This window comes from Palaemon carinicauda, chromosome 17, assembly GCF_036898095.1.
Source record: "Palaemon carinicauda isolate YSFRI2023 chromosome 17, ASM3689809v2, whole genome shotgun sequence".
NCBI lineage: Eukaryota > Metazoa > Arthropoda > Malacostraca > Decapoda > Palaemonidae > Palaemon > Palaemon carinicauda.
Genome location: NC_090741.1, coordinates 82,337,551 through 82,351,166, shown reverse-complemented (window position 1 = coordinate 82,351,166; position 13,616 = coordinate 82,337,551).

The following is a 13,616-nucleotide window of genomic DNA, read 5'->3' as shown; positions in this document are numbered from 1 at the left end:
GTGTTAAAACTGTAAAGGCTGGTGGGGAACAAGTGAAACCTGATAAAGCGCTGTTGTCTGTAGAAATTTTGGATAGGCAAATTGCTCTGAGGCAGATGGAGTTTGATATAGAAAAGTTTAAGGCGGAGGAAAGAGAAAAGGAGAGGCAGCATGAGATTGCCATGAAAAACTCAGGTTCCTCTTCTTCCTCTCCCCCTTCCCCAAATAGGTCAGTAACGCCTGCTATTAATTTAGCGCAGGCTCTCAAATTTGTGCCTAAATTTGAGGAAGACAATATTGAAGAGTTTTTTGTATCATTTGAAAGGATTGCAGCAAGGTTGGAGTGGCCCCAAGAGTATTGGACCACTCTTATACAAAGTAAATTGATTGGAAGAGCTCAGAGGGTGTATGTAACTCTGGAGGAGGATCTGTCATCAGATTATGAGTGTGTAAAGGCTATCGTCTTGAAGGCCTATGAGTTAGTCCCTGAAGCCTATAGGCAACGCTTCAGGAACTTAGAAAAAAGTAGGGAGCAAACTTTTATTGAATTTGCAAGATCGAAGGAACAATATGCTAGTGATTGGTTCAAGTCCAAGGAAGTGGTAAATTTTGAGAAATTGAAGGAATTAATGTTGGTGGAGGAGTTCAAGAGGTGTGTTCCGGATAAACTGAAGGTTCACCTCGAAGAGTTAAAACTAGAGACCATTCAGGAGGTAGCCATCGCTAGTGATGAGTATTATTTGTCTCATAAGAGTGAGTTAGGGGGAGTAACAAAAATGGTGAAGTCCGGATGGGGTAAAGTAGGTAGGAATAATAATTTCAACAATAATAATAATTCTAACAATAATAATAATGCAGGGATGTTTACTAGAAATAATTATAGAGGTAATGATCAGGGCAATGCCAATACTAATATTAATTTTTCTCCTAACAGGAATAATAGACCTAAGATATATAATCCCGAGAAATTGAAAACATTGACGTGCTTCTTTTGCAATAAGAAGGGGCACGTAAAGAGCATGTGTTATGCATTTAGAAACTCACAAAATGCTAATGTTAGGCCAGTGATGGGTGTGTAAGAGAGAGAGAGAGAACCTACCCCAACAACATCTGCTGATCAATGACTACCTGGTTGTTTTGACAGATATTTGTCCTTCGGTAGTGTCTCTTTCGCCAATTCGTCCGAGAAAAGACGTGTGCGTATTTTGCGTGATACCGGTGCAGCTCAGTCTTTGATATTAAGGGAGGCATTACCTTGTAATTTTGTACCCAAAAGTGGGGAATTTGTGTTATTGGCTGGTTTTCCTGATTCCGTAAAGTCATATGCTATTGAAAATTTTAATTTAATCTGCCCTTCCTTTGCAGGGGATTTGAAATTGGCCATAGTTGATATATTCCCGGTTAAAAATGTTGATGTTGTGATAGGGAATGATGTTGCTCTGAAGAATAATATTTGTCCCATACTGATAAACCCTGATAGTGAAGTAGCAGCAGTTACTCGTTCTAGTGCTAGAATTGTTGATGCTGCAGAGTCAACAATTGATCTAGATTTAAGTAGTTTAGAACGTAGTGATAGCGTAGTTGTAGATCTTGGGATTTTGAAAGACAAACTGAATTGGACTATTGAAGAGCTAATCAAAGCTCAGAAAAAGGATTTTCGGGATCTCCCTATTGAGTCAGGTGAGGTGACTGATATAACCGGTCCCAAATTTAAAATAATTAATAATATTTTATATAGGTTGACTAGGCCTATGGAGGCTGATAACTTTGATTATGAAATTTTGAAACAGATAATGGTTTCATTTGTTTACAGGAATGAGTTGATATCATTGGCGCATGAAAGTGGTTTGGCCGGACATTTTGGCATTCATAAGACTTCTGGCAAGTTGTTAATGAATTATTATTGGCCGAAGTTGAAGGCGGATGTAAAGAAGTTTGTCAATAGCTGTGATGTTTGTCAGAAGGTCGGTAAACCTAATCAGCTTATTCCAAAAGCGCCTCTATGTCCTATTCCAGTGGTTTCCGAACCTTTCACGGAGGTCATTATTGATATTGTTGGACCATTACCAAGGACTCGTAGTGGAAATGAATATATTTTGACTATCATGGATAGGATGTCTCGATATCCCGAGGCAATACCACTACGTACGATAAAAAGTGTTAAAATTGTAGATGTACTAATTGACTTTTTTACCAGGTTTGGGATGCCTAAAATTATTCAATCGGATTGTGGTTCTAATTTTGTTAGCAGGTATTTCAGAGATAAAATGGCAGAGTTAAATATAAAACATGTGACCTCTTCTCCATATCATCCAGAAAGTCAGGGAGCTCTGGAGAGATTTCATCAAACCCTGAAATCGATGGTAAAGAAATATTGTTTGATTAATGGTTCTGAATGGGATAAGGAATTACCTTATTTGTTGTTCGCTTTTCGTTCTGTCCCAAGTCAGTCTTTAGGTTTTTCGCCTTTCAGCCTTGTGTTTGGCCATTGTGTTCGAGGTCCTCTTGATGTTGTTTGAGAGTCCTGGGAGGGAGACGTCCCTGAGATCAATTTATTAGATTATGTGTCTAATCTAGGTGATAAGTTAACAAAAGCTTGGAAATTTGCAGGTGAAAATTTATTGTGTAGCCAAAAAAGAATGAAGTACTTTTTTGACAGAAGGTCTAAAGCACGTGACTTTGCGGTAGGCGACAAAGTTTTGGTTTTGTTACCCATTCCTGGAAATCCATTGAAAGCATCTTTTTCAGGTCCTTGGAAAATTCTGAAAAAAATTAGTGAAGTTAATTATTTAGTAGAGACTCCCGAGAGAAGGAAACCTTTTCAGCTTTGTCACATAAATATGTTGAAGGCTTATGTAGAACGGGAGAAAGTCACTCCCGTGGCAACCATAGGGAATGCTGTAGTTTCCGAGAACGATAAACTTTTTTCTTTTTCAGAGGGTGAAAGTATTGATGATAATTGTTTTAATGGAAGTGAATGGCGTTCAGATAATAAGAATTCTTTGAAACATTTTTCTGGTATGGTTTCTCATTTAAGTAATGAAGAACAAAAGTCTTTAAAGAAATTGGTATTTAATTATAATGAATTATTTTCGGATGTACCGGGAAGGACTAATGTCCTTGAACATGACGTGGACGTAGGTAGTGCCACTCCTGTGAAACGAGCGCCTTACAGGTTGAATCCCTTTAAAAATGAGGTTGTGGCGAAGGAAGTTGATTATATGCTAAAACATGACCTAATTGAACCTAGTCAAAGTCCTTGGTCATCACCTGTTGTATTGGTAAAGAAACCCGACGGTAATTTCAGGTTATGTTTTGATTACCGTAAATTGAATAAGTGTCTAAGTCTGATTGTTATCCATTACCACGAATTGAGGATTGTATTGATCGTATGGGTAAGGCCAAGTACATTAGTAAATTCGATTTGCTGAAAGGTTATTGGCAGGTTCCTCTTTCGAAGCGGGCAAGGGCCCTGTCCGCTTTCGTAACACCCCAGGGACTATTTCAATGTAAAGTGATGCCGTTTGGTATGAAGAACGCGGCTGCCACCTTTCAGAGGTTAATGAATACTTTAGTCTATGATTTAGAGGGGTGTGTAGTTTATATTGATGATATTGTTATTTATAGTAATGATTGGGAAACTCATTTAAAACGTATTAGGGCACTGTTTGAGGTTTTGAAGAAAGCAGGTTTAGTAATTAATTTAAAGAAAAGTGAATTCGCAAAGGCGAGGGTCGTATATTTGGGTCATGAAGTTGGTAATGGTAAAGTTGCTCCTAAGCAAGCAAATATCGAATGTATTGAAAAAATGTTAATCCCTAAGTGCAGGAGGGGTGTCAGAAGATTCCTTGGGTTGGGTGGGTACTACCGAAGGTTTGTTAGAAATTTTTCTGACATCGCCGATCCTTTGACTAATCTCTTAAGAAAGAAGGTAGCTTTTGTCTGGACTGATGAAACACAAAGGGCTTTTGATAATTTAAAAAGAGTATTAATTAATTTCCCTGTCTTAAGAGCTCCTGATTTTGACCTTCCTTTTTCTCTTGCCACGGATGCAAGTGACGTTGGTGTAGGAGCGGTGTTGTTGCAGAATGACGAGCAGGGAGTTTCTCATCCTATCGCATTCTTTTCAAAAAAATTGTCCTCCGCCCAACGTAGGTATTCAACTGTGGAGAAAGAGACACTTGCGTTAATATTCGCTATTAATCATTTTCAGGTTTATCTCTCCTCCTCAGATACCCCTATTAAGGTCTTAACAGACCATAATCCCCTGACCTTCATCAGCAGATACAAAAATAAAAATCAACGATTGATGAGGTGGAGTCTCATGCTGCAAGAATGGAATTTAGAATTTTCACACATCCAAGGAAAAGATAATATTGTTGCCGATTTTCTCTCTCGCAGCGTTGAATATTAGTTGATTGACAGAGGGCTATGCAGTTATTAAAAGTTAGTATCTGTATCGTTCTAATTATGGTGTGTGTGCTGTTGAAGTGGGCACGTAGTGAGTAGAAGTAAATGTATATTTAAGATTTATTAATCATGGTTTGTTTACAGAAGACTATAATGTTCTGGGTATATTATATGGGATCTTTAAGGTTAAAAGGTGAGGGTGATCACTGGTACTTTCTAATGATTGATTAATTAGATGGGTCATGGGCTCACGGGTCTGTAGCACAACAGCCGTTTTTTAGGCGCTACAGGCTGGTGTATGAGTGGCACCCTAGACTGAGTTAAGGTTAATCTACTAAGGTTTAGAGGTGTCAGGTACGATAAGGTTTATAATAAGCTAAGAATAGAAATATGCACTAATCTGGTATTCTGTATTTTCAGGCTAATAATTACGCTTCATCGAGTTTGTTTGTTTGCGCAGGGGAGTCTTGTGGTGGTCTTCTCTGTGTCGTTCGGTGTGTGTGTATGTATTGGACACTATGGTGATAAGTGTGATATATAACACTGAAATAGACAGTGGTTTTCGTGATCAACATTTATTGATAGTGAGTGATGTGTATCCCTGAAAATGAACAGTGTATCGAGTGTGGAAAAGGTTATAGCTTTTGGACTATATATACAGAATCCGGTTGTTAGTGCAATGACTCTTAATTAAGTTTATTAACGATATGAGTGATGTGAAATTTTTAGGTTGGGTACCTACTTATCAGATGGTGATGTTTTGGTTTTCTGGTTTTGGAAAGTTTACTTGTAATTAATTTAGGTTTAAGATTTTTTTTAGTATTGGTTATATATTGCTATCCTTGTGAGCTGCAAACCTTGGTACTTGCCCCCCTCTTTCCTTTTGTTTGTCATGTTTTTGCAGTTTGTTTAATAATTATTTTTGAGTGTTGGTTTAATATTTAATATTTTTGAGTGTTGGTTTAATATTTCATTATGTGATAACCTGTATGTTGTAATTCAAATCACTTTAGAAAAAAAAAATTTTTGGGAATTTTTTTTTTTTGGTTGGGTGAGGAGGTGTAACATTATTGCTTTAATATTTCTAAATTATTTAAGTTTTTATAGATGTATAAGGTTAAATATACTGTAGAATTATTGTTTTCTTGCTTTAATTGTTTGTCTTTTCACTGGTGGTTATGTTAGTGGTTATAATGGACTAACGGCTGTTTTATATTTTCAAGTGGTGTTGGTTACGTGGCTGCGCTCCTGCGTGAACGGAGTTTTAGAGGGGCTTTTTTTGAGGATGGTTCCTTAGTGTGTTTCTGAGCCTCCAACCTTGAAGGGCACGATATTGCTGCTGGATTTATTATATTCATCGCCATTACAGAGCTGCATTGTGAAGCTGTTTAGCTTTCCCAGGATATCCTCGCTCTGCATTAAGGATTTTTATCCTATATATATTATACTGCCCTTGGTTCAGTAAAAGCCAAGGGGACCTCTCTGCCCCAAGGTAAAGATTTTGAACGTTATATTTGTGTGTCGGGCCCACGACCTGTACTCCTGGGCGTTCTGCATTATTGAACCATTCAAAACCATTGTTTTGGATCCGTGTTTTCTGCCACCTGAATTAAGCCTCCAGCTGGAGAGTTTATTGTCCTCTGAGGAGACCCCTAGAAGTGAATGAGGAATTTGTTAGGGATATTTAATGTGTAATTGTTAGGATATTCTTACTTTTCGTTTGCCTCCTCCTTTCTGGACCCTCTTCCCTTTTTGTATGCTTGTGTTGATGACCTTTCTTTAATTGTGTAATTGTTTTCTTTTACAGGGAGTTTAAGAGTGAGTATTTATCATTAATTTCTGTATTGTTGAGGTTCAGGTGTTATTTCTGTCTGAAACTTGTGTATTAAAATTAAGTATATTTTTGTGGTATTTTCTTTGTCCCCTTGAATTGACTTTGCACTCTTATTGAAATTGTATACTATTCCACCTTTTGTGGACTTAGTATGGTACTTAAGTGAATACTGTTTGAAAAGTTTAGTGTTTTTGTGTGGTGGTCAAGCCATCCATCACAATATCTATATCTATATCTATATCTATATCTATATCTATATCTATATATATATATATATATATATATATATATATATATATATATATATATATATATATATATATATAGAGAGAGAGAGAGAGAGAGAGAGAGAGAGAGAGAGAGAGAGAGAGAGAGAGAGAGAGAGAGAGAGAGAGAGAGAGATGGTAATTTTCCTATTATATGTGTTATTCATGTATTCATATAAACCATAAATACATTTTAATATTAAATTCGCTCTGTCTCGGAATCATAGACACAAGGGGAATTAACCTTATGATAATAGCACCTAGTCGGCCAGAGAATCGCACCAATACTAAGGAAACTGAGGTTCCAGTGCCTTACCTCTCGGTCACAATCAGAGATAACAGTATATTACAACTCTTCCATAAATATTCCTGTCGAAATCAGATAAGTGAAAAATCATCATTAAAACATAGCCAAGTATTAAAAACTCACCAATAGGCCACAATAGTGGCGATGGGTTGGTTTCTATTATAAATACAGAAAACGTGAATTCAACAGGATTATGTATGGAAGAGTTGTAATGGAGTTTTATCTGTCTTTGTGGCCGAGTGGTAAGTCACTGAAATTTCTTGGTTCGGGTTCGATTCCTTGGCAGACTGGTATGTATTATCATAAAGTTAATTCTTCCTTGAGTCACTGATCCCAAATCATTGTGAATCGATATTAAGAGGTATTTATGGTATATATATATATATATATATATATATATATATATATATATATATATATATATAGTGTGTATATATATATATATATATATATATATATATATATATATATATATATATATATATATATATATATATATATATATATATATATATATATATATATATATATATATATATATATATATATATATATATATATATATATATATATATATATATATATATATATATATATATATATATATATAGTGTGTATATATATATATATATATATATATATATATATATATATATATATATATATATATATATATATACATGTGTATATATATATATATATATATATATATATATATATATATATATATATATATATATATATATATATATATATATATATGTATAATTAAATGTCTTCACCTATTTAAATGGTGCACCGGAAAGCTGCATCTTTGGTTTTTCAGCAGGTCTTCAGTGGCCATGTTAGTAGCTTCAAAAGAGCCTATAATCATTTACAGCTTGGTAACCTGTTGGGCGGTCGGCCAACTGTTGTACTATTGGCCTACATTACCAGGCAAACACATACACGCACATACACACACACACACACACACATATATATATATATATATATATAAAGAGAGAGAGAGAGAGAGAGAGAGAGAGAGAGAGAGAGAGAGAGAGAGAGAGAGAGAGATGAAGCTTTTTTCATGGTAAGGGAGCATGTTTTCTCTCTGAATGCATTAATGTGACTGGTTTTGTAACTGGTTCAGGGGCAAGGGTGTTATGTCTAGGTATATATTTTAATTTAAAACAAGAAAAGGTTACATAAAAAAAAAATTGGCATGTGAAAAAGAGGTTAAAGGATACATTTAAATATTACACGCTTTATAAAAAATGTGATGACCCCATGGTCAACTTAAGTTTTTCGTAATGCATACTGTGACGGGCCAAGAGAGGATGTGAACTCAAAGGCAGATTGGAAACGACTGAGTTATATTATTATAGAACACTCTCCTTTATATACAAAACGGCAAGGCAACAGGACATGGCATGTTCGAGAGACAGACAAAGTTCAGAGGAAAACCGGAGACATGATCATTCAGGTTCTTTTAAGTGCGAGGGAAGAGCGCAGATACAAGCATAATATATACAATAGGAATTATGTACAATTGTGCGACACACGGTTGGTACATGGCTCCCCCCCTGAAAATGGCATAATGTACATGTTAAATAGGGCGCCCTGATCTAGAGAGGCGAACTGTAGGCGGGTCATCTGGCAGAAGATAAGCAGGTTTTAGACGATCAATGGAGACCCAGTCTTCTTTGCCCCGAATGTTTAGGAGGAATGGTTTCGGACTGCGTCGGATCACAAGGAAAGGTCCCGTGTAAGGGGGCGTTAACGGTGGCTTGCTGGTGTCGTTGCGCAGGAAGACGTGCGTTGCAGAGTGCAAGTCCGTTGGTATGTGATGCTTCGCTGGGGGCTTGTAAGTCTGGCGGCACGGTGTAAATTTTCCCACGACGTGACGTATGCGCTGGAGATCGTCGGAGGAGGTTGTAGAAGGAAAAAATTCGGCAGGGACGACCAACAGGTCGCCATACACCATTTCGGCTGCCGAGACGACGAGGGCCTCTTTAGGAGTGGTCCTTAGTCCAAGGAGGACCCAGGGAAGCTGAGTAAACCAGTTGCAATCCTTGCAGCGGGACATCAAAGCTGCTTTGAGGGTGCGATGAAAACGTTCAACCATTCCATTGGCAGCGGGGTTGTAGGCCATTGCCTGAGGTAGGGTGATGCCCAGGAGATTCGCTAATGACGTCCATAATTGAGAGGTGAAAGTGGTTCCCCTGTCAGAAGTAATATGCTCAGGGATACCGAATCTTGAAATCCATCCAGAGAGTAAGGCAGATGTACATGAGGCGGACGTTGCAGTTTCCATGGGAATGGCATCAGGCCAACGAGTGGAGCGGTCGATGACGGTAAACAGGTAACGATGTCCTTGTGATGTGGGTAGGGGGCCTACAACGTCGACGTGAATGTGTGCGAAACGACGCTGAGGTTGAGGAAAGGTGCCCACTCCTGAATCCGTGTGTCGATGTACTTTGGAAGTTTGGCAAGAAGTACAGGCACGGACCCAATCCTTAGCATCCTTAGAAATGCCGTGCCAAATGAGCTTTGCCTTCAGCAGCTGTGCAGTAGAACGGCACGAGGGATGTGAAAGGCCGTGGATGAGATCAAACACCTGTCGGCGCATGGGAGCAGGAATCCAAGGTCGCGGTCTACCAGTACTGACGTCACAGAGGAGGGTGGTGTTGAAGTCTTCGAGGGGAAAATCCTCCCAACGGAGGATGTCCTACAAGCGTGATACTCTGGATCCTGTCGTTGGGCTTCAGCCAGGGCGTTATAATCCAATCCCAGTTGAACGGCAGCCAACGTGTTTCTTGACAGGGCATCGGCAACGGGATTCATTTTCCCAGGGACGTATTGGAGGGTGCGATTGTATTCAGCCACGGCGGAGAGATGTCGGCGTTGACGGGTGGACCAGGCGTCAGACTGTCGAGTGAAGGCGTGCACCAGAGGCATGTGGTCTGTGCGAATGACAAAGGGCGTACCTTCTAAGAAATGGCGAAAGTGACGGACAGCCAAGTGCACCGCCAGCAATTCTCGATCGAAGGTAGAATGACCCGATTCTGCCTTGGACAGTTTTCTGCTGAAGAAGGCCAATGGGCGGGGCGAGCCTTTGACCACCTGCTCGAGTACTGCACCAATAGCGACGTCGCTGGCATCGGTGGAGAGAAGGAGAGGGGCGTGTGGGATAGGAAAAGTGAGAGCCGCAGCAGTTGATAGGGCCTTCTTTGCATTGTAGAAGGCTGCTTCTTGAAGGGGACCCCACTTCAGGTCCTTTGGCTTACCCTTGAGGGAGGCGTAGAGGGGAGCAAGAGTGGCGGCAATGGCTGGCAGAAAAGGGTGATAATAGTTGATCATGCAAAAGAATTCCTGCAGAGCTTTGACGGTCGAGGACGCGGGGAAATTCTGAACGGCTGCTACCTTCTCAGGGAGGGGATGGACTCCTTCAGGAGTGATACGGTGCCCTAAGAACGACACTTCGTTGTCGCCAAAGGTACACTTGTCGTACCGGACTACAAGGCCGTTTTGTTGCAGGGGGTCGAGCACGATGCGCAGGTGACGGAGGTGTTCCTCTTTTGAGGAGGAGAACACAAGTAAGTCGTCCACATAACATACACAGAAAGGGAGGTCCCCTAAGATGCCATCCATGAGACGTTGAAACGTTGCCCCAGCATTACGAAGGCCAAAACAGGAGTAATTGAAGGTGTATGTGCCAAACGGAGTGGTGATGGCGGTCTTGGGGATGTCTTCTGGGTTCATAGGCACCTGATAATACCCCTTCAAGAGGTCGAGCGTAGAGAAAACCTTCGCTTTGTGCAGGTAGGAGGTTACATCGGCAATGTTTGGGAGGGGGTAGTGATCCGGTTCTGTTTGCATGTTCAGACGCCTGTAATCCCCGCACGGACGGAGGGAGCCGTCTTTCTTCAGAACGATGTGTAAGGGTGATGACCATGGGCTGGAGGCCTTTTGGCAAAGGCCCATTTTCTCCATTTCGGCGAACGTCTGTTTGGCGGCTGCCAATCGTTCCGGTGCCAGACGTCTGAATTTTGCGAAGACTGGGGGTCCTGTTGTCTTGATATGGTGATAAATACCGTGCTTGGCAGGAACCGTGGGCGTTTGGCGAAGTTCTGAACGGAAAACTTCCGGGTACGACGTGAGGAGGTGGGCGTAGGCATCCGTGGGTGTGCTGATGTGGAGAGCGAGGTTAAAGGGGGCGGGTTGAAGAGGTGTCGACAAGTACGAGTCTGCGTTGACCAATCGTTGGTGGGCGTCATCGACCAGAAGGTGGAAATGAGAGAGGAAATCCGCACAGAGGATTGGCATTGTGACGTCAGCAACGAGAATCTTCCAATTGAATTTACCGTTTCCGAACGATAATGTGAGGTTCTCGTACCCGTAGGTGGGTATCGCAGATCCGTTGGCAGCTACCAAGCGGACGTCGGCAGATGTAGACAGACTATGTTGTGCCTTGAAGAGTTTCCTTGGCAAAAGAGAACGACAAGCACCTGTGTCTACCAAAAATCGCACGCCCGTTCCTGCATCCTGTAAAAAGAACAGATTAGAAACATGGGAGGCCACCGCCACAAGCGATGGCCTGCTTACACGTTTTTTGGCCAATGACAATCTTTGGCACATTTCTTCGCGGTTGCCCCGAATCTGAAGTGGTAGTAGCAAAACTGTGGCGGATGGGAGGTAGTAAGTGGCTGTAGAAGTCGTTCGTTGGGGCACGAGCGATTGTTGGGTGGTGGGCGGCTGTGTCGCCGCTTCGGCACGTCACGGGGTAGGCGTGTATGTCCTACGGCATTCATGTCAGCTTCGGTTGACGTTGAATAGGCATCCTCGTCGTCAGGGGTGGAGGCGTTGATGGAGGTCTTGAAGTGGCTGTCCATAAGGGCGTCGGCTTTGGTCATCAAGTCCTTTATGGGTAAACTATCGACATCGGGTATGGCAGCGCGCACAGGTTCAGGTAAACGGCGTATCCAAAGGGCACGGAGTAGGTTCACCTCACGAGGAGAGCCGTCTGCGGCAGGTTGAAGGCGAGCGATACTGGTCATTTCCCTGAGGGCAAGCGAAGCCCTTTGGTCCCCCAACGGTTGTTGCGAGAGCTGAAAAAGCTTTGCTATACGGGCGGCTGGCGACGGCGAGTACTGCTGCAGAAGGTATGATTTGAGGTCGTCATACGCTATTGGCGTGTCTCCTTGTTCACAAAGCCAGTCGGATATTTCTGGGAAGGTGTCCTCGGGTATCGCCGCGAGAACATTATCAGCTTTGGTGGTTGAGCGAGTCACGCCCCTGATACGAAACTGTACTTCTGCGCGCTGAAACCAAGCAAACGCCTCTCCACTGGCAAACGATGAAAGTTTGAATGGCGCGGCCGCAGCACCAACTGCCGTAGAGTCCGCCATAGTACCAACGATGAAGGGGCGAGGGGGTGGGGGTGGAAGGCGGTGGGAGCGAGTCGACTTCCGGGGTCACCAATGTGACAGGCCGAGAGAGGATGTGAACTCAAAGGCAGATTGGAAACGACTGAGTTATATTATTATAGAACACACTCCTTTATATACAAAACGGCAAGGCAACAGGACATGGCATGTTCGAGAGACAGACAAAGTTCAGAGGAAAAGCGGAGACATGATCATTCAGGTTCTTTTTAGTGCGAGTGAAGAGCGCAGGTACAAGCATAATATATACAATAGGAATTATGTACAATTGTGTGACACACGGTTGGTACAATACAAATGAAAAAACTGCTCACCCACAAAAAAGAAAAAAAATATTTCAAATAGTAGTTTGAAAATTAAAAAGGACTTAGCTTAAGTTTATGGTTATTCGTTCATTCAAGAAATTTAAATACATAGTGACATATCTTGACGAAAAGAGTAATTGATCAGGAGTAGGCAAAATAAGATAAAGTGAGAAAAGTTGTGTGTGAAGAAGAATAGTATGATAAAAGAATTTCCTTTACCTAATATACCTAAATTATTCCCACCACCATCATCTTCAAAAAAAAAAAAAAAAAAAAAAAAAAAAAACATTTTGTATATCACCAAAATATTTAGAGAATTTAGATTTATCTGAGACAAACTATAACTAGTTGCACTAAGAGATAATAAGCTTTAGGGCATTAACAAACGACTATAAAACCGACATTAAAACTTATGCCAGACTATAAAAGAATATCAGCATTTCTTTTTTATTGACAAATAATAAGAATCCCGGATGATCATAGAAATTTCTGATCTAAAGAGGTATCTGAAGCTTTTACTTTACCTTACTTTATTTTGCCTCACTTCAATTAGCCTTACAATACATGATGAATAAATACTACCAAATAATAAGATAGTGGAAGAAGAAGAAAGCCCGTCCCTTAAATAATAAGCGCAAGTGTGTGTGGTCCTTTGACTGGGCAGACAGTTCTACATTGGATCCTTCTTTCTGGTTACGGTTCACTTTTCATTTGCCTACACATACACCGAATAGTCTGGCATATTCTTTACAGATTCTCCTCTGTCCTCATACACCTGACAACACTGAGATTACAAACCAAATTCTTCTTCACCAAAGTGGATAACTACTGCACTGTAATTGTTCAGTGGCTACTTTCCTCATGGTAAGGGTAGAAGAAACTCTTTAGCTATGGTAAGCAGATCTTCTAGGAAAAGGTCACTCCAAAATCAAACCATTGTTCTCTAGTCTTCGATAGTGCCATAGCCTCTGTACAATGGTCTTCCACTATCTTGGGTTAGAGATCTCTTGCTTGAGGGTACACTCGGGCACACTATTCTATCTAATTTCTCCTCCTCATGTTTTGTTATAGTTTTCATAGTTTATA